Consider the following 24,502-nt stretch of genomic DNA (forward strand, 5'->3'; position numbering starts at 1 on the left):
AAGTTCTAAGAGGAAAGGTTGGTCAGCAATGTCAAATGGAGCAGAATAGTCAAGAAAAAAATGAGAACTAAGAATGGGCCATAATATTAATTGATTAAGAGATAATTGACTCTGGAGAGAAAAGATTCCACTTGCATGGTGGAATAGAGAAGTGTGTAGGATGAGAGGACATGAAATAACAGATGCAAATAGATTCTAGAACTTTGTCAATGAAAGAAGAGCTAAAGAACAATAACTTAAGGAGATTATGGGGTCAAATGAGAGATTTTTAAGGATGATGGAGACCTGGGCATATCTGTAAATATCAAAGAGTCAGTAGTTAGGGACAGTTTGAAAATGAGGGAGGAGGACAATTTAGGAGGGAATGTATTGCTGATGGTGGGAGAAGATTGTAAAGATACAATATAGGAGTGGTTTTGAGGGGCTTTAAAATGTAGAGGGGAGAAGGAGTTCATGTTAGAAATTTTCTGTTTTCTCAATAAAATATGAATTGAGGTCCTCATGAGGAAAGATTGTAGGAGGTTTGAAGGGAGAAGATTTAGAACATAATGGTAGAAAGTCAGAGGGTAACAATGATTGATTGTGACAGGTTTATCTACTCTAACCAATTAACTGATCCATGACAATTCCAAAGGACTCATGATGAAAACTGACAACTACCTCCACAGAGAGAACTAATGAACTCTGAATTCAAGTTAAAGCACTTTTTTTCCATTTTGCTTGCTTTTTTGTAATATGGCTAATATGGAAATTTGTTTTGCATGACTTCTCATTTATAACGGGTATCATATAGCTTGCCTTCTCAATGGGTAGGGGAGGGACTAGAGAGAAGAAGAGAATTTGAAACTCAAATTTTAAAAAATAAATGTCAAGATTTTTAAATGGAAAAATTTTTAAAGAAAGTCCATGAGGGAACATCTTTATTAGAATCTATGACAAAATTACTCATCCTCTCTGTCTTCTTCCCTCAAGCAGGTGCTCTCACCTACCACCATTTGCAGATCACAATCTAAATGGCTACATACCTTCCCATCAATCAACAAGTATTTACTATCTGCCTGCTGTGTGTCAGGCACTGAGGAACACAGTGACAAAAGTGGGCAGTTTCTTACCTCAAGGGGCTCACAGACTATTTGGGCATACAATAGTTCAACAGGTGAAAATAGACGATGTAGACACAATGATTTGATGGGGAAAGTCCACTAACAATCACTAACTACAGAAATCAGTAAAGGGCTCTTGAGGGAGATAGGACTGAGGTCAACCCCTGAAAGCAGCTAAGCAGTTCTAAAAGAAGAGCATTTATGACATAACAGATAATATTTTTTAAAAAAAGGAAATGGAAAATAAAATATGTATGTGAGGAACAATGGAAGGTCAACTTTGACAAAAGGGTAGAGTTTCTCGTGGGGAGGGGACAGAATTATATAGTACAATCTCCTGTAAAGATAGGCAAGTTAGATTGTAAGGTTTTTTTTAACATCAAACAGGAGTTTTCATTTTATCCTAAAGACAACTGAAACTTCTTTGGTATGAGAGTGACAGATTTAGACTCATGTTTTAGGAATATCAAGATGGAAGCTTTGTGTTAAGCGGTTTGGAAGGTTGCCATGAATTCTTTTACTCATGCAATCTTTTAAGATCACCTCTCAAGATTCTTCTTTGTTACTGATAACTTATTTTTTATCTTCTGCTTTATTTTGCCTTTTCAGTTAATGTTGGTTCTTGACCATCCATCTGGGACTTTGGCCCTCCTTACTAAGTCTTTTTCTCCAGGGTGCTATCTGCCACTTGTCCTAACTCTGGTTCTTCCTCTTGATTCTGCTGCCCAGGCTCACACTGATTCTTGTCTCAGCCCTCAGACATTGCTTGTTTAGCCTCTTTAGTCCCAGCTCCTAAGCTTGTTATAACTTACTACTAATAAGACCTGGAAATTGAAGAGATGTTTACCAATTCTGGAATGGTTGAATAAGTTGTGACATATGATTGTAATGGAATACTACTGTGCCAAAAGAAATTATGAGCAAGTTAATAAAAAACATGGGAAGACTTACATGAAATTATGAAAAGCAAAATAAATAGAACCAAGAGAATATTACATACAGCTACGGAACTAATGTTTGATGAATAACTTGTGAATGTCCACCTCAAGAGAAAGAACTGATAAATAGAAATATGAAAGACATAAATATATATAGTTAGTTAGATGATGCTTTTTCTTAGTGTGGAGAGAGATGGGGAAGGAGGGAGATAGTTGGGGATTTTAATGCAACCAACAAATTAATTAATTAATAAGAAATAATAATTTACTATAAGTACTAACCAGTTTGTGGGACTCAAGACTTAGCAGATATATGGGGTAAAGAGGGCATCCCAGCTCGCTAAGAATAATCTACTTCTGGCTAATAAAAGGTTCATAGTGCTGGACTAGGTGGCTGACCTAGATAATAGTATCTTCTTCCATGTGGTCTTTAAAAATAGGCTCAAGAATCATCTGTCCTATCTTGTCCTATGTCCCTTGGTTATAGAATCTCTGATTACAGTCTGGGATAAGATTCTATTCTCTACACACTGGAGAGGAAAGAAAAATAGGAAATAGCAAGGAAGGAACACAGGGAACTTATTCGCTGCCTATCCCTTTCACCTGTCCATCTTTTAAGAGAAAGTAAGTTGCCAAGGGAGATTCATCAGAGTTTACTTGGTGTTCTTTTCTGCCCTTCCCAGAAGTATAACCATTGCAATTCAATTCATTTGTTTTCATTATTTTCATTTGCTTTTCTATAGCTCTTCATGTACAAAGAGTCCAGGATCTTTTGCTATGCTCATCTACCATTCAGGGAGCACCCCTCAAGCAAGACCAGCACTATAGACAGAATAGGAAGATACTGAAAGGGAATGACTTGAAGGGCACTAAGAAAGGTCCCTACAACACCCTCCCCAAAATCTCCTCTACTAGTCATTCTATAATTCCTTGGATTCTCATTATATATTTGACAATAGAAGTTTATTTCTGGAAAGGACCTTTCAAGATCATCTTGTTTAGTATTCTATCATGAGCTGGTCTCCTGGGCTGGAATCTTCTGATCAGTAAGGGATTATAGAGTCAGGATTATATCAATTGCTGGTCTCCTAAGCAGATCTTTTCCTTTTTGGAGAGGATCAGAGAGATACCATTAGTCTCCTGGGCTGACTTCTTTCTTCTTGTTAGGGACTGGAGAGAAAACATTATATCATGTGCTGGTCTCCTAGGCTGGCTTTTTCTGGCTTGAAGGGGACAGAGAGATGTCATACCATTCCTTCCTGTTCCCTCAGCCTTTTTCCTGGGCTGGCCTACCTGCAGGGAATAGGAGAAAAATGGACTCCATCATATCTCTGTACTGATTCCCTGGTCTAAGCTGCCTAACACTCTGAAAAGGCTCTACTCTGAGGCCAAACCCCTAGTAATGTTAATAATCTCCTGAACTCTTTAATGATTAACAAATTCTTATCCAATCCTAACCTCCCCATTCCAATGATTCTGAATTTCTTCATGGCTTTTATCATTCAAATCCTCAACTATCCATTTCTTTATTCCTGTCCATTTCAACCCCAAATCCCCACCTTGAATCTTACTCTAAAACTACCTTCCTTTTTCATTATGTTCTTTGGAATGCTTATGCCATAAGTAACAAATCTGATTTTGTCCTAAATCTTTTCCTTTCCCACATTTTTCATCTTCTTAAACTTACTGATCTATGATCCCTCCTGATGACAATTTCTCTGACCACTCTTTCCAATAATAGTTGCACTTTATGTCATCCCTTTCCCCCTCGTTTCTATGCTTAACTTCCTCTACTTACACTCAGTAACATGTCCTCCTATGAAGTTCACTCCATCTATACCTGCCACCCTATCAAAATTCTGGTAGTTATCTCCAGGATACTCTTTTCCTTTTCTAAATGAGTTTAGCGGCTGACTTGCAGTATTCCTTTCTTACTCAACCTCATATTAGTTGACTTCATAATATCCTTAACTCACAATTCCTCAACTTTCTCATTTCACATGGCCTCCTTCTCTTTCCCCTCCTCAGCCACACACAAAGATGGTCAAACCCTTGATTTTGTCATCACCTATAAACGCACAACTTCCATGTTTATAAATTCTGCAATTATCTTAGCTTATCAAGTCTGTTATTATTCCACCTCTTCCTCTGCCTTGCAACCCCAAATCATCTCCTTCCTCTTCACTATGACCTGTGGTCCTTTAACCCCTTAGTTCATTCCTATGTCATCACCCCTGCAATGACTACATTATCCTTCTTTCCTTATCTTAATCCTTTGGTGAACCAGTTCAACTCTATACTCTCCTTTTATCTTGAATCTCTTGTTTCTTTTATCTATTTATGATCTTGCACTGCCAAGCTTCAGCCCTGGATCACTTCTATCATCTACTAAACTCACGTACTGCCAAATGAAGCTAACATTTTTTAGTTAACAAAATTGTGATGATTTTATCACAGTCTCAAATGTGATCTCAATTTGACACTCATAGTAAGAAGACAATCCTTTTATACATCCCTAATCAATGCATTATCCCTCTCATCATAACAGCTTCTTCAGGCCCTCAATCCTCTTCAAATGTCCCATGGTTGTCCCTTTCCCTCTCATCTGAGAACCTTGTCTCATATTTCATTGAAAAAAATTGAGACAATTCACCCAGATTTTCTTCTTCTCTCCCTCCCTTATTATTTTATAGCTCCCATATGCTTTCTGTCACTATCTTAACCCATCTTAACTCCTGTCAAAGACAAAGAGGTTGTCCTTCTCCTTGCCAAGACAAACCCTTCTATGTATTGTAGACATCTTAAACTCAACATTGTGTAAAACTGAATTTATTTATCTTTTCCCTCAAATCCTTCCCTCTTCCTGACTCTTCTATTTTTGTGGAGAATATCACTATTTTCCCAGTTGTCCATGCGTGAAAACTAGTTTTTATTCTTGGCTCCTCATTCTTACCTCTTATTTTCAATCAACTGCAAAGTAGGAACATCTCTCCCAAATACCATCATCTCTTCTCTGATACTGTCACCACCCTGGTATAGACTTCAGCCCCTCGCACCTGGCCTATATTACAATAGCCTACTATTTGATGTCTCTGCTCCAAATCTCTCCCCACTCTAATCCATCCTCTACTAAGCTGTCAAAGTTATCTTCCTAAAATGTAGATCTAATAATGTCATCCATGTACTCCTATATACATGCACTGCTCATCAGTAAATTCCAGTGTCTCCCTATCACCTCTTTGTATGGCATTTAAAGCTCTTCTCAACCTATCCCTTCTACATTTATAGTCTTCTTACACTTTTCTTCCCCCAGTAGTAAAACTAGTGCTACTAATCACTGAACTCTAGTGCAGTCTAGTGACATGGGCCTCCTTGCTGCTTCTCAAACAAGACACAATCTCCTGATTGAGAATTTTCACTGGCTGTCCCCCATGTCTGAATTATTCTCCCTCTTCATCTTCATCTTTTGGATTCCAAGCCCCAACTAAAACCTCCATGAGGTTTTACATACAATAAAACTTCTACAATAGGCATCTCAAATTGTCCTAAATATGAGTGCCTTCACCTCTGACACTTATTAGTTGTATGAGTTTAGGGAAATCACTTAACCTCTTTGAGCCCCATATAGTCTATGAAGTCAGAAAAGAATTGTGATCTGCATTGAAAGGTGTTCCCATATCAAGAGTTCTGCCTGCTAATGAGCAATCACTAGATCCCATCAATCCTTATATATCAGCATTTAGAATGATGAAATAGAGTCATGTTGGTAGTTTTTACTGAACACCAAAGAAATTCAAAAGTAGACATTTTCCCCTAGAATATCTGTGCTCAAAAAGTTTGGCACTATGATAGAACTTTCTTGCTCAGGGTTAGTTAAAGCAATCTAAAAGTTTGAGGGGGTGGAATGAAGGCAAACTTCTAGGAGTAGATAAATTAGCCATTCTGACCATACAATGAACAGCAATGAGTAAATGCAATAACACATTCCAGTGGCAACCTTTTTCAAAACACTTTCATGCCAACTATCTCATCTGATCTTTGAAAACAGTGAAACGGTTGAGGCATCTATCATTTTCCTCATTTTTGAGATGAGAAAACGGAGGCATAGGAAGCTTGAGTGACTTAACCCAAGTGTCAAATATTTACTGACAGTTAAGACTGGGACCCTTGCCCAGTCTCAACATTACTATCAATCAATTAATATTTAGTAAGCAGGAACTATATGTCAGGCACTGTGCTAAGTGCTAGGGAAAGAAAAAGAAGCAAAAGATGGTTCCTACCCTCAAGTAGCTTATAATCTAATGATTGTACTACTAGGTCCAAAATGAACAATAATTATCTGGTATTTTATCTATTGCCATGAACTTCTTTGAGAATTTAAAAAATTACAACTTTTCTTAATGGTGATTTTCAAATAGACAACTTAGGATAAAGTAAAATTATTAAAAACTACTTATATTCATAGGAAATGTAATAATTTACAAAGTGATTTCCCTACCACTTCCCTCTAAAATTGATAGTATAAATATGATTATCCCAGGGGCTTGTTATTTTTGTCTTAATCAGACTTGTGATTTCACTGGTTTAGGAAAATCCTGGCGAAGAACTTCCTCTAACAAAGCATATCTGTACCTACCATCCAAATTAGTCTTAGAGTTGCCTTGGGCAAAAAGTGGCTGTGAGGGGGCAGCTGGGTAGCTCAGTGGATTGAGAGCCATGCCTAGAGACGGGAGGTCCTAGGTTCAAATCCGGCCTCAGACACTTCCCAGCTGTGTGACCCTGGGCAAGTCACTTGACCCCCATTGCCTGCCCTTACCACTCTTCCACCTAGGAGCCAATACACAGAAGTTAAGGGTCTAAAATAAATAAATAAATAAATGATTAAAAAAAAAGTGGCTGTGACTTGTCCAAGGCCATACAGTTAATATATAGCAGAATTGGACCTTGAATCTAAAAGCATTTCTGATTAATACCAGCTCTCTATCCAATACACTATCATACCTTCACTTTAAAGAAATCTGGGACTCAGAGTCCAAGGTTAAACAGCTGAGAAGTAAAGGTCTAGGATTTATAGCCAGATCATCTCTTGAATGGGAATCTATACTTCCTTCTATTACATCAACTTTCTTTCCTTCAGATTAGTTTCATAATATTTTAAGAATAAAAAATACCTTAAGGTCCATTGTGTATACCTTCTCTATATACATTAACAAAGTGGCCAACATGGAAAAGTTTAGATTTGTTACTAATGACATGATATGATATAGATATTTACCTTTGACCTCCCTTCCTTTTGATTATATTCACTGGATAAATAAATATCAATGCCTTTCCTCAAAGCCTTCCTGGGCTCTCATGGGCTCTGCCTCATGTGGTAGTGGTTGAAGGTGAAGGGCAAAGACAGAGTGAAACCAGAGCTTGTGGCAAATGACTGACTTGCTCTTCTTTGGTGTTAACTGCCCATTCTTTCCCCTATGATGTCTTCATTACTTTTTCAGACTGATTAAATGGTTGGCCCACCAGGAAAAGATCATAACTCTTTCATAGAACTTCTGATGCACTGTCAGCACTCAATAAAAGCTTAGAAAAAAAACACAGTCAAGACTGTTTTTACCTCCCTTGCCTACATGCCAACTTTTACGCTGAAATATAAGCTATATGCATGAGGGATGGTTCTACGTCTAAGAATAAATTCAAATGACTTTCCTTTCAGCAGGAAGAGAGCAGAGAGGCTACGTCTGCACATAAGAAAGTAAAAAAAGGAGCTGTTGAAACATTTAATAAATATTAATTGACTACTTCCTTTGTGGGACATTGTGCTAATCACAAAAGGGGTTTACAGTGATGAGTAAGACATTATCCCTACCCTGAAAGAGCTAATAATTAACTCGGCATGCATGTGGATATGCTAAACAGATAAGAAAGACTTCAAAACTGGATAATTAATTTCCAGAATATATTGTTCTGGCATAATCTATGAAGTAAGACTTTCTGTAAAAAAGGTTTTACCGGGGTCAAAATAAGTATGTCAATAATTGCCTGTAGCATTGGTAGAGAGAGTTTATTCACCAGAAGCTCCTTAAGCCAATAATATCACAGATCTAACAGGAAATTAATGCATGTGTTATTTACTACTTACCTATTTCCCCAAATGCTTATTAAGGCTTGAGTGGGTGGGGAAATGGAATCTTATGAGAGTCAGATTCTTCATAAAACTGAATCAGTAGTCAATAAACATTTGTTAACTTCCTATTATGTGCCAGACATTGTGCTGAGTGATGGGGATACAAATACAAAATCAACCCCCCAAAAGGCAGTCCCTGCTCTCAAGGAGCTTACAATTTAGTGGAGAAAGACCACACACAAAAAGAAAAGTGACAGGAGAGGGAAAGGGAGAAAGAAAAATATTCAACATGGAGACCTTAATGGTGTCAGAGAAGTCAATGAAGTCCCAAAATAGTGCAGCCAGTTGAGAAATGAAATGTTCTGAGTTGATCTTTCTACTTAAATGGAGGTTTTGGAATTCCTAGCCCTATCCTCTGATCAGAGGAGTAGAGGGTGTTGATGAGCTAGTATATAACAAACTGATGGAGAACAATGAGGTTTCCCCAATTATGAGTTTCCTGGGGCATAGTGAAATCTCAGTATCAGTTCCTCAATATTTTTTTCTCTATAAGGAATGGAAAATATCTATAACTTTTCAGTCTTGGCTATTAGCAACTTTTCTATCCAGAAGGAAAGTCTGGTCAAATTGTTGTGTAACATAGAAAAGTTAGCTAAACATTATGTACAGTCAGAGAAACTATTGTGTCAGATCTGAATCCCAATATTTTTCCCAGACAACTACTTGACTTAGAGTTAGAAATTCTTTGAACCTCAAATTCAATTCCTCATAGCAATCACATGCCCTCAAAAATTGCTTTGGGGATCTTGCAAAACAAAACAGCCAATTTTCAGGAGATTTGGAACCCTTCCAAATCTTTTAGTCTCCCAAGTAAATTAAATGGGGAGAGTTAGGTAGTAAACAAAAGAGGGCAGTTGGAGACATGATAAGGCATATGTCCACAACAATCCTCTATTCTTATTCCCTATTTTTATGTAACCAAGAATAAGTCTTTCAGGCTTTGAGCCTCCCTATCTAAAGACATTTTTATAAATTTTTAATCATTTATTAATATTCATTTTTAACATGGTTACATGATTCATGCTCCTACTTTCCCCTTCACCCCCCGCTCTCCCCTCACCCATAGCTGATGCACATTTCCACTGGTTTTAACATGTGTCATTGATCAAAACCTATTTCCAAATTGTTGATAGTTGCATTGGTGTGGTAGTTTTGAGTCCACATTCCCAATCATGTCCTCCTCAGCCCATGCATTCAAGCATTTGTTTATCTTATATGTTTCCTCTCCTTTAGTCCTTCCTCTGAATGTGGGTAGCATCTTTACCATAAATCCCTCAGAGCTGTCCTCTGTCATTGCTTTCTGCTGGTACAGAAGTCCATTGCATTCAAATTTTACCATAGTATATCAGTCTCTGTGTACAGTGTTCTTCTGGCTCTGCTCCTTTCGCTCTTCATCAGTTCCTGGAGGTCTTTCCAGTTCACATGGAATTCCTCCAGTTTATTATTCCTTTGAGCACAATAGTATTCCATCACCCGCATATACCACAGTTTGTTCAGCCATTCCCCAATTGAAGGACATACCCTCCTTTTCCAATTTGTTGCCACCACAAAAAGCGCAGCTCTAAATATTTTCGTACAAGTCTGTTTATCTATAATCTCTTTGGGGTACAAACCCAACAGTGGTTTGGCTGGATCAAAGGGCAGGCAGTCTTTTATAGCCCTTTGAGCATAGTTCCAAATTGCCAGCCAGAATGGTTGGATCAGTTCACAACTCCACCAGCAATGCATTAATGTCCCAATTTTACCACATCCCCTCCAGCATTCATTACTCTCCCCTTCTTTCATTTTAGTCAATCTGCTAGGTGTGAGGTGATACCTCAGAGTTGTTTTGATTTGCATTTCTCTAATTATTAGAGATTTAGAACACTTTATCATGTGCTTATTGATACTTTTGATTTCTTTACCTGAAAATTGGCTATTCATGTCTCTTGCCCATTTATCAATTGGGGAATGGCTTGATTTTTTATACAATTGATTTAACTCCTTGTATATTTGAGTAATTAGACCCCTGTCAGTTTTTTGTTATAAAGATTTTTTCCCAATTTGTTGTTTCCCTTCTGATTTTGACTACATTGTTTTTGTACAAAAGCTTTTTAGCTTAATATAATCAAAACCATTTAATTTACATTTTGTAATTTTCTCTAACTCTTGCTTGGTTTTAAAATCTTTCCTTTCCTAGAGATCTGACAGGTATACTATTTTGTGTTCACTTAAATTATTTATAGTTTCCCTCTTTATATTCAAATCATTCACCCATTCTGAGTTTATCTTGGTGTAGGGTGTGAGATGTTGATCTAAACCTAATCTCTCCCATATTGTTTTCCAAATTTCTCAGCAGTTTTTGTCAAAAAGTTGATTCATGTCCCAAAAGTTGGGCTCTTTGGGTTTATCATACACTGTATTGTTGATGTCATTAACCCCAAGTCTATTCCACGGATCCTCCCTTCTATCTCTTAGCCAGTACCATATTGTTTTAATGACTGCTGCTTTATAGTATAGTTTAATATCTGGTACTCCTAGGCCCCCTTCCTTCACATTTTTTTTTCATTATTTCCCTTGATATTCTTGATCTTTTGTTATTCCAAATGAAATTTGTTATAGTTTTTTGTAATTCAGTAAAAAAGTTTTTTGGTAATTTGATAGGTATGGTGCTAAACAGGTATATTAATTTGGGTAGGATGGTCATTTTTATTATGTTAGCTTGTCCTACCCATGAACAATTAATGGCTTTCCAATTGTTGAGCTCCAGTTTTATTTGTTTGGAAAGTGTTTTGTAGTTGTTTTCATATAATTGCTGTGTTTGTTTTGGTAGATAGATTCCCAAGTATTTTATATTGTCTAGGGTGATTTTAAATGGAGTTTCTCTTTCTACCTCTTGCTTCTCTAATGTGTTGGAAATATATAGAAATGCTGATGATTTATGTGCATTTATTTTGTATCCTGCAACTTTGCTAAAGTTGTTGATTATTTCTACCAGCTTCTTAGTTGATTCTCTAGGATTTTTTAAGTAGACCATCATATCATCTGCAAAGAGTGATAGCTTAGTCTCCTCATTGCCTATTTTGATACCTTCAATTTCTTTTTCTTCTCTAATTGCTACTGCTAGTGTTTCTAGGACTATGTTGAATAATAGAGATGCTAATGGGCATCCTTGTTTCACTCCTGATCTTATTGGGAAGGCTTCTAATTTATCCCCATTGCATATGATGTTTGTTGATGGTTTTAGGTATATACTGTTTATTATTTTTAGGAAAGGTCCTTCTATTCCTATACTTTTCAGTGTTTTCAATAGGAATGGATACTGTATTTTGTCAAAGGCTTTTTCAGCATCTATTGAGATCATCATGTGATTTTTGTTTGTTAGACTGTTGATATGGTCAAGTATTTGGAAGGTTTTCCTAATGTTGAACCATTCTTGCATTCCTGGTATAAATCCCACCTGATCATGGTGGATGACCTTCTTAATTACTTGCTGGAGTCTCTTTGCTAATATTCTATTTAAGATTTTTGCATCTATGTTCATTAGGGAGATTGGTCTATAGTTTTCTTTCTCTGTTTTTGGTCTCCCTGGCTTTGGAATCAGTACCATATTTGTGTCATAAAAGGAATTTGGTAGGACTCCTTCTTTGCTTATCATATCAAAAAAAATTGTATAGTATTGGGATTAGTTGCTCTTTGAATGTCTGATAGAATTCACTTGTGAATCCATCAGGTCCTGGCAATTTTTTCTTAGGGAGTTCTTTGATGGCTTGTTCAATTTCTATTTCTGATATGGGATTATTTAGGTATTCTATTTCTTCTGCTGTTAATCTAGGCAATTTATATTTTTGTAAATATTCATCCATATCTCCTAAATTGTTATATTTGTTGCCATATAATTAGGCAAAATAGTTTTTGATGATTGCCTTAATTTCCCCTTCATTAGAGGTGAGGTCTCCCTTTTCATCTTTAATACTGTAAATTTGGTTTTCTTCTTTCCTTTTTTTATTAGATTGACCAGTACTTTGTCTATTTTATCTGTTTTTTTCAAAATACCAGCTTCTAGTCTTATTTATTAATTCAATAATTCTTTTACTTTCGATTTTATTAATTTCTCCCTTGATTTTTAGTATTTCTAATTTAGTTTTCATCTGGGGATTTTTAATTTGCTCACTTTCTAATTTTTTGAGTTGCATGCCCAATTCATTAATCTTTGCCCTCCTTAATTTGTTAATATATGCACTCAAGGATATAAATTTCCACCTCAGTACTGCCTTGGCTGCATCCCACAGAGTTTGGTAGGATGTCTCATTATTGTCATTCTCTTCAATGAAATTGTTGATTGTTTCTATGATTTCTTCTTTGACAAATTGGTTTTGGAGAATCATATTGTTTAATTTCCAATTGGTTTTTGATTTGTCTGTCCAGGTGCTCTTACTAATTATTATTTTTATTGCATTATGATCTGAGAAGGTTACATTTATTATTTCTGCTCTTTTGCATTTGTTTGCAATGATTCTATGCCCTATAACATGGTCAATCTTTGTGAATGTGCCATGTGCAGCTGAAAAGAAGGTGTATTCCTTTTTGTCCCTATTTGTTTTTCTCCACATATCAATTAAATCTAATTTTTCTGGGACTTCATTCACCTGTCTTACCTCTTTCTTGTTTATTTTTTGGTTTGATTTATCTAGATCTGAAAGAGGAATATTTAGATCTCCCACTATTATGGTTTTACTATCTATTTCCTTCTTGAGCTATGCCAGTTTCTCCTTTATGAATTTGAATGCTATACCACTTGGTGCATATATATTGAGCAGTGTTATTTCCTCATTGTTTATACTGTCTTTAATCAGGATGTAATGACCTTCCCTGTCTTTTTTAATCATATCTATTTTTACTTTGGCTTTGTCAGAAATCATAATAGTCACTCCTGCCTTCTTTTTCTCATTTGATGCCCAAAAGATTTTGCTCAAGCCCTTAACCTTAAACTTGTGTGTGTCTACCCGCCTCATATGTGTTTCTTGTAGACAACATATGGTAGGATTTTGGTTTCTAATCCACTCTGCTATTTGCTTCCATTTTATGAGTGAGTTCATCCCATTCACATTCAGAGTTACAATTATCAGTTGTGCATTCACTGACATTTTTGTATCCTCCCCTATTCCCACTCCTTCTTCTTACACTATTTTCTTTTAAACCAGTGGTTTGCTTTGAGCCTGTATCCCTTATCCCCTCCCTTGATTAACTTCCCTTTCTACCCCCTCCCTTGTTATTCCCCTATTTTTATTTTTAAAGGCCTAATGAATTCCCTCCCCCTTTTTTCCCCTCCCTTTTTTGACCTCCCCACTCCCCTGCTCCCTTTGGTTTAACCCTTCTGAGTTTCTCAGTAGGGTTAGATAGAGTTTTTTATCCCAATGGATAATATAGCTACTCTTCCCTCTCTGGGTTGATTACACTGAGAGTAAGGTTTAAATATTACCTCTTAATGCTCTCTTCCTCTCCTTGTTATAATAGTATTTATCCCCTCCCCTTCCCATGCCCTCTTTGTGTGTAATAGAATATTCTATTTTTCTTATTCACTCAAATTTCTCTTGGTGTCCCCTACTATCCCCCCCTCTTTCCCACCCTCCATGTCATCTTAGACCATTTAGTATTCTGTCCTCTCCCTATGAATTAGTCTCCCGATTGCTATAATAGTGAATATTATAATAGTGAATAGAGTTCACTATAGAGAATTATACATAGCATTTCTCCACATAGGAATACAGATAATTAGATCTTATTTCAGCTCTTAAAGAGTCAAATTTAAAAATTATGAGTTTTCTTTCTTTGCCCTCTGTTTCTTATTTACCTTTTCATGTTGCTCTTGATTTTTGTGGTTGGATATCAAACTTTCCATTTAGTCCTGGTCTCTTTTGTGCAAATACTTGGAAATCTTCAATTTTGTTGAATGCCCATACTTTCCCCTGGAAGTATATAGTCAGTTTTGATGGGTAGTTGACCCGTGGCTGAAGGCCCAGCTCTCTTGCCTTTCTGAATATCATATTCCAAGCCTTGAGGTCTCTTAGAGTGGAGGCTGCCAGATCCTGTGTGATCCTGATTGGTGCTCCTTGATATTTGAATTGTCTCTTTCTGGCTTCTTGTAAGATTTTTTCTTTTACTTGAAAGCTCTTGAATTTGGCTATTATATTCCTGGGTGTTGACTTTTCTGGGTCCAGTGTAGAGGGTGATCTGTGGATCCTTTCAATGTCTATATTGCCCTCTTGTTGTAGAACTTCAGGGCAATTTTGCTGAATAATTTCCTGTAGTATGGATTTCAAATTTCTATTAATTTCTGCTTTTTTCAGGAAGACCAATGATTCTCAAATTGTCTCTTCTAGCCCTGTTTTCTTGATCTGTCAATTTCTCATTGAGATATTTCATGTTTCCTTCTATTTTATCAGTCTTTTGACTTTGTTTTATTTGTTCTTGTTGTCTTGAGAGATCATTGGCTTCTAATTGCTCAATTCTAGCCTTTAGGGACTGCTTTTCCTTTTTAATCTGGTCATTTTTGGTGTTCAATTTGCTTATCAGTTCATTTGATTTCTGAGCCTCACTTTCCAATTGCAAAATTCTGCCTTTTAAACTGTTATTTTCTTGCCAGATCTCTTCCATCTTCCTCAAAATGTCAGTTTTGAACTCTTCAATAGCTTGTGACCAGTTTTCATTGTTTTGGGAAGGTTTGGATATGATTACTTGTTTGTCCTCCTCTGTTGTCTGGATTTTCTCTGTGTAAAAGTTGTCGAGTGTTCCAGAGTTCTTCTTGATAATCTTTCTCTTCTTGGGTTCTCGGCTTGCCATTGTTAGCCCCGCCCCTTCTCAGCTTTGTCTTCACACTCAGGGTCTGTCTGTGCTTTCTAGGCTCCCAAGGGCTCAGGTCTCCTTGTTCTCGGGGTGGAGCCTCCTGGTGGTCCCTGGTCTGCCCCTCTGCCCAAGGCTCCTTCAGCAGTCTCAGGGGATGCTTCCACAGCCACGCTCCCGTCTGCACAGGGTCCCTACTCGAGGTCCAAGCCTGCGCTCGAGATCTTTGTCCACACCTAAGGCAAAGTCTTCACCCACGCAGACGCTCGGGAAAGTCCATGCGAGTTCTTTAGCCTCTTGGGGTCCTAAGTCTTGCTGCTCTCAAGAACAAGCCCTGGAGCTGCCAGTGACTTACTGGGTGCCCCAACCCTGCTTTCACTCTTGTGTGCTGACCTCTGGGCTATACATGGTGTGGGGGGTGGTGGAGGGGCTTCTTCCTCTCGCGTTTTAGTGAGAGCTCTTTCACCCCTTTATAGCGTGGAGATGCCCCGATTCCACGTACCTTCAATGCTGGGCCCTGTTGTGGGGTCCCTTTGTTCGTCTGGATTCGTTTTTATGTCCCCTTGAGGAGTCCTTTATGCTTCGGTTAGGAGAGATCGAGCAGCTGCTCCTTACTCTGCCTCCATCTTAACCGGAAGTCTCTCTAAAGACATTTTTAAACTAACAGATTAAATATATTAAAACTAATTTGACAGGGTGGTTCCATACCTGAAAATACCTCAACCTATCAAATAATTTAGGGTCTTGTTCAACCACTGATAGAAGAGTAAGATTCTCTTTACTCAGGCTCTGTGCAGACCTCTCAATAACTCTCTTCCCAACAACCACAGAAGAACACCAGCCAGAGTCTTGTTCTGAAGAGTTATCTCTCAAGAGTAATTTCTTTGTATGTGTGGTGTCACTGATCTTTAGATGTACTTTTAAAAAAACTTAGAAGAATATTGTGAAAATTTTAAAAAGTGCTAGTCACAATTTAAGTTATGATACAGTTATTATAGTAGTCTGGTAGAAGGTACAGGGGATAGAATGCTGAACCTGAAATCAGGAAGATTCATCTTTCTAAGTTCAAATCTAGCCTCAGACTCTTACTAGCTGTGAGTGACCCTGGGCAAATCACTTAACCCTATTTGTCTCAGTCTTCAATTGTAAAATGAACCAGAGGAGGAAATGATAAATCATTCCAGTATCTTTACTAAAAAAACACCCCAAATGGAGTCACAAAGAATCAGACATGATTGAAATAACAAAGTACAAAAATGTGACATCATGAGGAAAGTCCAGTTTCTTGCCTTCCTCAAAATCTTCAGAGGCCATCCCTCTGAGAATTTATGCTACCTCAGTCCCCTGATCCACTCACCAGAAAATCAGATTTAACTTCATTTAAATTTTCATATATCTGTAAGTTTCTTTCTTTTTTTTTCTTAGTTCACTTAGTGGAATATTTTTAAGGACCTTTTTCAAAGCTATTTCTGAAACTCTCTTGATCACTGCCATTGTGTTCCTCAGTCAGAAATCTAGAGCTTCAAAGGGTTGTTGAAGACCAAATTGTTCATTTCACACATGAGGAAGCTGAGACCCAAGGAGGTTAACTGACTTACCCAGAGTAATGCATACAGTAATCATCAGCGACAGGGTTCAAACCCATGTTCCACTCCAGAGCCAGCTCTCTATGGAATGAACCATGCTACTCGGCTTGGGTGGCAAAAAGTGGAAGCAGTTCCATTTTGAAAAACAGGCTTGGCCTCTTTAAATTTTAGCTCCCTCATGTGGTTAATCATAAAAATGCTAGCATTATCTCTAACAATAAACAAATAACCTCTGGTCGCAAAAGTCATTGGGCACTTGAATAGATTTCTATAATTTCTGTTATATTGAATCTCTGGGAGCTTGAAGTTCATTCAATGATTGACAGATAAGTCAGTTGGATAGAATGTTCCCAGAGAGGCATGCGAGAAGCAGGAGGGGCAGTTGAGAACCCTGAGAGAGATTCTGGGGTCTTTTACCTGTGCTGAGGCTAGAGATCAGTGTGGATCCTGGTCTTGGAGTGAGAGAGTGCAAACACCACTCTGCAAGCTCTTCCTCTCCTTCATATATTGTTATCAACCTGTACTTGACCATCACCTCGGTTTCTACTGCCCCTAGATATTAGGAGTTTCATCATCTAACTATCTAGGCTTCCCAGGGCCCGGGAGGGATCCAGGAAGGGGGCAGGAGACGAAGAAGAGGGTGGAAAGGGTGGATATATCTCAACTGTTAAGGCTTAAGATCTACAGAAGAAGAAGCTGAAGTTTTCCTAGCAGTTTATCTACTCTGGTTTAGCCCTGGCCAGGCTGAATCAGAGGGAAGCTAACATTCTTCATTGTCTGCAGTTAGAGTTTCATTAGTAGCAATTTTAATATGGTCTCCTGTTACCTCAGTCCTTTACCCTTATCCTTCTTATTAATATATAAAGCTTAAAGTACCTTCCTAGATCAGTTTCAAAGCTTGTTTTGGGAAGGGAGACAATGCAGTTAGAATATCAATGTTATCCTAGCTGAAGAGCCCAATTTAATAATATCAATTAACCCCAGGTGGGTCCTGAAGGGATAAACCACTTTGACCTGAAGGATCCTGCCTGGGCAACTGTTATAAGGAGAAGTGTCATCTTATCCTCTCTGTACATCATTTCTACTACCTCAAGTAGATACAAGTGACCTCCTTTAAATATAACATTTCCAACATATGGGCTTGATCAAGATTTATATAAAGAAAAGGAACAAGTCAAAAGGAAATAAGACAAATTGGAGAATATAGCATAAGGAAAATCCCCACATAAACATTTGGTTCCTTGAAGGAACATAGACATAGGACTTTAGATCTGGAAGGGTCCATAGAGATCATCTAATCTACCCTTTTAATAGGTAAGGAAAATGAGAGACGTGGTAAAATCAGGAATAGAATCCAGCCATTTTGTGTTTTTTAAAGACCAATTTTATTTTCAGTTCTGAATTCTCTCCCTTCCCCTTTCCTTTCCTCACCCATTGAAAAGTCAAGAAAAACAAAGCCCATTAAAATATGGATACAGTCAAGCAAAACAAATCTCTTTTTTTAGCCATTTCCAGAAAAGCAAAAAAGAAAAAAAATATAAGGAGGAGAAAGGAAGGGAAGTTTCAGTCTGTACTATGAGTTTGGAGATGAATAGCATGTTTCATCATAAGTCCTTTCGAATTGTGATTGGTTGTTGTATCGACCAGAGCTCCTAAAACTTTCAGTTGTTTATTTCTATACTATTGATGTTTCTGTATAAATTGTTCTCCTGATTCTACTCACTTCTTTTTGTATCACTTTATATAAGGCTTCCTAGGTTTTTCTGAAACCACTCCCTTTATAGCTTAACTTATTCAAACAGTCCCCAATTGATGGTCATCACCTAAGTTTCCAATTTCCAAGTTTCCACCCCTCAAAAAGTTGCTATAAATATTTTTGTATGTATGAACCTTTTTCCTCTTTGATACTTTGGGGATATATTTTTTCACTATTTTTTCAAACTATACACAATTGTTTCAAAAGGAGAAACTAGTAGGAAGAAACTCCATTCTGAGCCTATTCTTCACTAAGGAGAGGAAAAGTTTCTGAAACTCTCTTGATCTTTGGAAGGAAGTAACCATGGCATCTAAGAGTTTATGACAAAGGGGAGGCTAGCCAAGCACATAGTCTTTTATGCATCTAAGATTTGTGGAGAATAGATTACAATAAGTTCAGACAGATTGGTAGAACATTGTGGCCTAAAATTATACAATGAAATAAGGCTAGGTAATCTGTGAACATTTTGAGAATGAGATTCTGCAGATCCAAAGGGAACCAATTTGAATGAAAAGGAAAAAAGAAAAAAAAGAAAAAAGTTACAGAGGATAAGTAGATGAGTGTACTTTAGTCCTGTAGTGATATTTTTATTCACTATAATCTTTTAAACATCACTGACATTGACCTAGAAATCACATTGGCAAGTTCTTTCCATATCTAGGAATGTAGTTCATCTGGCCCAGGTGACTTGAATTCATCAAAGGCAGATGCATACACTTTTAAGTTTAATGAAATTTCATGGCGGGAAGGGAGGGGAGAAGGAAATAATATGAATCATGTAGCCATGGAAAAATATTCTTGAATAAATAAATAAATGAAACTCCATTAAACTTTTCTCCATCACTTTGTTAAGGTGACAACCAACAAAACAATAAATCAAATCCTGATTTGTAGCATTTGATGATTTCCAAAGTATAAATAATCATACTCTAAATTTAACAGATGGATCTCACGAGCTAGTATAAACTGGTTCCAGCACAATCCTGTTTCAAGGAGAATATGATAGCTGTCCTAAAGTACTTGAAAGTTTGTCCTATGGAAGTGGGATTAGAGCTGTTGTTCTTGCTCTCAAATGGAAAAATCAGTGGTTTTGGATGGAAGAAGTAAAGAAGTAAATTTATATATGAGATCAGAAAAAACTTCCAAAAAATTAGAGTTATCTTACAATGGAATGAACTGTCTTAATAGGTATAGTTTCTCTCTATTAGAAGTCTTCAACCAATGACTAGATGACCATTTATCAAGGGGATTCTAGAAGGGATACATTTTCAGGTGTTGCTAAGACTTGACAGTTACTGAGGTCTCTTCCAACTCTCAAATTCTGTGATCATATGAAAAACAATAATGTCACTCATTGTGACATTGTTTACTTATGCACACTTACTTAAACAAACAGAAATTGTTTAATAAAAGCTGATGGAAAGAAACAAAATCCAGAGAAGAGTCAACTAGTAATCTCTAAAGTTCTATTTAGGGCTCTACTAGTGAATCACTCTTTTATATAAAGAGCCTTCTCCCAGACTATGAGTTCCTTTGTGTAAAAAACAGGCTTACAAGTCTGTTTTTATCAGTCCATAAAATATAACACCTTCCATACAACTCAGGTCTTTTCCAAAGGTTTTTTGAATAAGTAGAATCAGGAGAAACCCTCTGCTACTAACATTTTAATTAAAAATAAAAACAAAAAACCTAGTTTGGTTCAATGTTCATCATCTGCTTCTTTGAGTCTTTTGATGGTTGATGTTCACAAATATAATTTCAGATGAGAAAAGAAAAAAATAGTATGTTTTGCTTCCTTTAGAAAAAAATTAAAAGGAGTCCATCATCCAATGCCTGCTTTGGTTTCATCAGCTTGCTCATGACATATTGGCTTTTCAAAGCATTCTCTGGATGTCACCCTCTTAGGAACTCTTGAGTGATTTGACCTTTCATAGAAGGGCTCATTCCAATGGTGTAATGATACTTGGCTCTTTACATGATAAATAAAAAGTTGTTTGAAAGAATTTGCTCCAGAATCCACATCAGTAAGTGTTAGGACTTTTATGGCCCACTTATGAAACTGTCTTCCTTTTTCCCAACAGAAAAAGAAGAGGGGCTTCTGCACATAGTGATTTATGGTATGTATATTGCCATTGGTCTACTAGAATGTTCTGCAATGGTTCTATGTCTTTCTCTGTTCTGACATGGTTCACATGGAAGGTAATCCACAACAGGGCTATATTGAGCCTGTTCCTTGGCTGAAGACCAAATGATTCTCTGTGAGCTAGGAGACACTTTAGCTCCTTGAAGTCAGCGAAATGCCATTCAGAGCAATGTCTCACTAACATAATTTATTAAATGGTAGCTTGGACAAGTAAATTATTCTCTCTATGCTATAGAATTAGAGGCAGAAAAGACCTTAGACATGATGTAATCCATCTCCTTATTTTACAGGAAAGGAAACTGAGCCCAAGAGAAAAGAAATGACATGGATAAGGGCACACTTTATTCTGGAAAGACAGGATTGCAGGGGTTTAGTTTTGGGAGCATGAGCAGTTTTTGTTTGTTTGTTCATTTGTTTTTGCATGATGTATTACCCACATGGAGGCTGTTTGAACTTGTTTCAGGAAATTCATGATGCTGAATAATGGAGGAATACTACCTCTGATTCAGAGTAAGTACAAGTATTCTATAATTGTGTCCTATTGGCATCTTATGTGCTATTAAAAAGCTTTTGAAATGGCTGAATTAAAACTGAGTGCATATACAGCCCTGGGTGGCCATTAAAACAATTGCTGTAAGCCTTCAGGTGAGGAGAGAGATGACAGGAGCTGCTGCCAGGCTGCCTTATCACCATACGCAGGAAAACAGTGATGTGCATATAATCTATCATATATACTGCAAGCACATGCATCTTGTCTCTCCTGTGTTTCTTCTTTCTAATTTTTAGTTAATGGTATCAGAGATAAAAGCTTGCCAAGTCATAACCTAAAGTTTAGAAGAACCATCAGAGATCCAGTTCAGCTAAAGTCCAGAAAAGTGTTTGCTGCTAGCCACTTCAGAAAAGCCAGCCCTAAAGAGTGACCTTCTCCGGACCCAGCCCAGCAGTGAATCAACCTAGTAGTCACCGATTTTGTTCTATGAGATATGAAGCAAAGCATCCATGAGCCACCTCTCAGCTGAATGTGAACTTGGTAGAGAATGGGGATAAAGGTATAATAGCCCCTTTTAGTCTGTTTGCTCCAGTAATCAAAGTGGTAGGGGAGAGTGTTAACAGTTTCAAAGGTTTTTGTATTTCAGATCTTGCTATGATATCTCAGTAAATATCCCTTAGTAAAAAACAAATTGATATTTGCTGGTTATCAATTATATTGTCTATCCAAATTAATGTTGAGGCAATATTAACCGGTGATTCGCATTAGGAACATGCTAACTGGTAAATAATATTGGTGGGGGAGAGATAATACACTGGATGTTGGCTTATGAGAGAGAGCATTAAGAAAACACCCTGGGAGGTCCTGGGTTCAAATCCAGACTCAGACACTTCCCAGCGGTGTGATCCTGGACAAGTCACTTAACTTGTATTGGCTAGCCCTTATCACTCTTCTGTCTTAGAACCAATACACAATTCTAAGATGATTCTAAGATGGAAGTTAAGGGTTTTTTAATTTAAAAAAATAAAAATTAAAAAATGAACACCCTTAAAACTCTGAAGAAAGCAGGAACCAGGTTCTTGGGACCTACCAATTGGAATGTAGGTTGGGAGAGTGAACCCTGAATTTGTCTGTGCTATACATATCTATGACCAAGTTAACACAAGCTTCCATATCTTCTTGCCCCAAATCAAAGATTCTTTCCTTGACACCAAAATAATTTGTTCTGCATTTCCTGACCTAGAATATATTACTCAAACTTCCCCACCACATCACCAAAGGCGTTATGTTCTAAAGCCTATTTCTCATAACATGAAACAGATAAGCTGACAATGAAATAGTGTGGTTTGGACTAGGAGTCAGGAACTATAATGCTAAATTCTATTAAAATACTTGCTACTCTAAGAGGTAATAAATTTCAGTTCAATATTTTTATGAAGTTCATTACATGTAAAGAGAGCTATAGTTAATTGCAATATCAATCTGATTTCTCTACATCTAAAGTCCTGCTGAATTCCTAAATTGCATCTCTTGTGACTTGGAGGCAGAATTCCACTTATTTTCACACTATTATCAGTAAATGCTTACAGTGTCCATTAGGTAAATGACTGTACTTGGATATTTTATCCACCCTCACATAGGGTTATACTTGTCTTCTAGAATGACAGATGTACTTCCAAATCAATTAATTATTTTTTTAATTTTTTAATTTCTAAAAAATTTTTAGAAAATTTTTTTCCGCGGTTACATGATTCATGTTCTTTGCTCTCTCTCTCCCCACACCCCCCACATCCCCAAGTAGCCAACACACATTTCTGCTGGTTTCTTCCTGTGTCATTGAATAAGATCTACTTCCATATTATTGATAATTGTTCTAGGGTGGTCATTAAGAGTCTACATCCAAATCATGTCCACATCAACCCATGTGTTCAAGCAGTTGTTTTACTTCTGTGTTTCCACTCCTGTAGTTCTTCCTCTGAATGGGGGTAGCGTTCTTTACCATAAATTCCTCAGAATTGTCCTGGGTCATTGCATTGCTGCTAGTACAGAAGTTCATTACATTCGATTTTACCACAGTGTATTGGTCTCTGTATACCATGTTCTCCTGGTTCTGCTCCTTTCACTCTGCATCAATTCCTGGAGATCATTCCAGTTCACATGGAAGTCCTCCAATTTATTATGCCTTTGAGCACAATAGTATTCCATCACCAGCATATACCACAATTTGTTCAGCCATTCCCCAACTGAAGGGCATCCCTTTGTTTTCCGGTGTTTTGCCACCACAAAGAGCATGGCTATAAATATTTTTGTACATGTCTTTTTTCGTATGATCACTTTGGGGTACAAACCTAGTAATGATATGGGTGGATCAAAGGATAGGCATTCTTTTAGCACTCTTTGGGCATAGCTCCAAATTGCCATCCAGAATGGTTGGATCAGTTCACAACTCCACCAACAATGCATTAATGTCCCAATTTTGCCACATCCCCTACAACATTCATTACTCTCTCCTGCTGTCATTTTAGTCAATCTGCTGGGTGTGAGGTTAATACCTAAGAGTTGTTTTGATTTACATTTCTCTAGTTATTAGAGATTTAGAACACTTTCTCATCCTACCTATTGATACTTTTGATTTATTTATCTGAAAATTGCCTATTCGTGTCCCTTGTATATTTATTGATTGGAAAATGGCTTGATTTTTTTTGTACAATTGATTTAGCTCCTTGTATATTTGAGTAATTAGACCTTTGTCAGACTTTTTTGTTATAAAGATTTTCTCCCAGTTTGTTGTTACACTTCTGATTTTAGTTGCATTGTTTTTGTTTGTACAAAAACTTCAATTTGATGTAATCGAAATTATTTCATATTTTGTAATTTTTTCCAATTCTTGCTTGGTTTTAAAATCTTTCCTTTCCCAGAGATCTGACAAGTATACTATTCTGTGTTCACCCTATTTTCTTATAGTTTCCTTCTTTATATTCAAGTCATTCACCCATTCTGAATTTATCTTGGTGTAGGGGGTGAGATGTTGATCTAAACCTAATCTCTCCCATATTGCTTTCCAAATTTCCCAGCAGTTTTTGTCAAATAGTGGATTCATGTCCCAAAAGTTGGGCTCTTTGGGTTTATCATAGACTGCCTTGCTGACGTCACTTACCCCAAGTCTATTCCACTGATCCCCCCTTCTGTCTCTTAGCCAGTGCCATATTGTTTTGATGACCACTGCTTTATAGAATAGTTTAGTATCTGGTACTGCTAGGCCACCTTCCTTCATATTTTTTTTCATTATTTCCCTTGATATTCTTGATCTTTTGTTCTTCCAAATGAACTTTGTTATAGTTTTTTTCTAATTCTGTAAAAGTTTCTTGATACTTTGATAGATAAGGCACTAAATAAGTAAATTAATTTGCGTGGAATGGTCATTTTTATTATGTTAGCTCATCCTACCCATGAGCAATCAATGTTTTTCCAATTGTTTAG

This window comes from Gracilinanus agilis, chromosome 4 (genome assembly GCF_016433145.1).
Source record: "Gracilinanus agilis isolate LMUSP501 chromosome 4, AgileGrace, whole genome shotgun sequence".
In the NCBI taxonomy this organism is placed as follows: Eukaryota; Metazoa; Chordata; class Mammalia; order Didelphimorphia; family Didelphidae; genus Gracilinanus; species Gracilinanus agilis.